General features: G+C 51.9%; 1 pseudogene; it reads left to right on the top strand.

The window, feature by feature from the left end:
- Positions 1 to 265: 265 nt before the first annotated feature.
- Positions 266 to 1210, top strand: LOC124093774 (olfactory receptor 2W3-like; annotated as a pseudogene).
- The last annotated feature ends 1092 nt before the right edge of the window (positions 1211 to 2302 follow it).

Here is a 2302-nt window from a genome sequence, read left to right as displayed (position 1 = left end):
GATACTGATGATGTCAGGCATGTTCCCTGGGGCAGACCAGCTCTGCCTCTCCACATGTGACATTTACTTATCACACCGATGCCTCAGTTTCCTTTTCTATAATTTGGAGATAATAATCATAGCAGAGCCTCCACACCAGTGTTTAGGGCTTAGGTGAGTAAAAAAAAACCTGCTCTGTGCTCCTCTAAGCCTGGCTAGGAGTCCATATTCCAGCATCAGCAGGTGCCACTACTGGTGTTGGCACCTCTCCTCAGGTGCAGTAGAGATGGATGGGACCAATGGTAGCACCGAGAGCCACTTCATCCTCCTGGGTTTCTCTGACCGCCCCCACCTGGAGAGGGTCCTCTTTGTGGTCATCCTGGTAGCCTACCTGCTGACCCTGGTGGGCAACAGCACCATCATCCTGGTGTCTCGGCTGGACTCCCGGCTCCACATGCCCATGTACTTCTTCCTCACCCACCTGTCCTTCCTGGACCTCAGCTTCACCACCAGCTCCATCCCCTAGCTGCTCCACAACCTGAGTGGCCGTGACAAGACCATCAGCTATGTGGGCTGTGTGGTCCAGCTCTTCCTGTTCCTGGGCCTGGGTGGAGTGGAGTGTCTGCTGCTGGCCGTCATGGCCTATGACAGGTTCGTGGCCGTCTGCAAGCCCCTGCACTACATGACTATTATGCATCCACAACTCTGCTTGGGCTTGGTGTCAGTGGCCTGGAGCTGTGGAATGGCCAACTCCTTGGTTATGTCTCCAGTGACCCTACGATTACCCCGCTGTGGGCACAACAAGGTGGACCACTTCCTGTGTGAGATGCCAGCCCTGATCCATATGGCCTGCGTCAACACAGTGGCCATAGAAGGCACTGTCTTTGTCCTGGCTGTGGGCATCGTGCTGTCTCCCCTGGTCTTCATCTTGGTGTCCTATGGCCACATCGTCAGGGCGGTGTTCAGAATCCAGTCGTCCTCAGGAAGACACAGAATCTTCAACACCTGTGGCTCCCACCTCACTGTGGTCTCCCTGTTCTATGGGAACATCATCTACATGTACATGGAGCCAGGAAGCAGGTCCTCCCAGGACCAGGGCAAGTTCCTCACCCTCTTCTACAACATCCTCACCCCCCTCCTGAACCCCCTGATCTACACCCTCAGAAACAAGGAGGTGAAGGGGGCACTGAGAAGGCTGCTGCTGGGGAACAGAAAGGGGGGCAAGGAGTGAGGCCCTGGACTGCCCAGCATCCAGCCTCAGGGTCAGCTGCAGTGGGGCCACTGCTGGCCTCTGAGCTGTGGAGCAGAACTGGTCTCAGCCTGGAGGTCTCAGCATCCTAGCAGGGCTGGCCTTCTGGAAACCTGTTTATGAGAGAACAACACAGGACCTGTCACCCACACCCAGATGTGCAGACATCACCCACCAGCTCGAACCAGGGCCTCACTGGAAGAAGCCCCTCTCTGAGTTCTGCTTCTGTAGCTTGTTGTTAGTTCACATAGTGCTCTCACATAGGCATTTTATCAAGAATCCCCCAGCTCTCTCTGGGCTCTTGGTGTGAACCACTGTCTCTTCCTGGATGGCATCAAAGGCTGAGTTCAGTGTGGTTTGGTATTTTCTCTCCCATATTGCACCACAGGCTTACATGGGATCATGTTGTCTTTTTCTGTCCTTTATTAGGGAACAGATAGATGAGTATGGTCGGAACACAAGTTTAAGAGAATAAGTATAAAATAGGCCCACTGTGCTCACTGCACAAGCATTCTTTACCAAAAAGCAATTTCCCTGCAGCCCTGCCAGGCCTAAGTGGACAGAAAGTGTGGATTCCTCAGCAAACTACCTCTTATCTGCATGGAAATGCAGGTAGGAATTAGCATTAATGAGAGGAACCCAAGACACTTTGAAGGGAGTGACTTTTGTGACCCTTTTTCCATACCAGATTCTGAAAGATAAGGAAAATGTCTCCTAACCATAAACCTGTAAGAATGTGTAGTGAAGACTGCAATTAGACCTGGTCAGCATGGGCCAAGGTAACATAGGTTTGCCATGACAGTGGGAACCTGAAAGTCTGAGGTCACCCTGTTTTCAATCTAAAGTCAAGAGGCAGACCTGGGCTGGACTTTCTGGAAACTTCTCTGGGACCCCAATAAAACTGGAGTGCAGGAATGGTACACTGTCTCTCTCCTCTCTGAGTGGACAAAGTCTCTCACTTGAGTTTCCCCTTCCCTGTTTTCCTAACCCTTCAGTGAACTCATGCCTGTTACTCTGACTGACATGTCTGAAATCTTTCTGACATGATCACAGAGTCAGGTTTTGAAGGGAGTC

This window comes from Marmota monax, unplaced genomic scaffold, assembly GCF_021218885.2.
Source record: "Marmota monax isolate L192 unplaced genomic scaffold, Marmota_monax_Labrador192_F-V1.1 WCK01_AAM20220418_F8-fsc00444, whole genome shotgun sequence".
In the NCBI taxonomy this organism is placed as follows: domain Eukaryota; kingdom Metazoa; phylum Chordata; class Mammalia; order Rodentia; family Sciuridae; genus Marmota; species Marmota monax.
The sequence above is the reverse complement of the archived record's forward strand: the minus strand, read 5'-3'. Positions and strand labels throughout refer to the sequence as shown.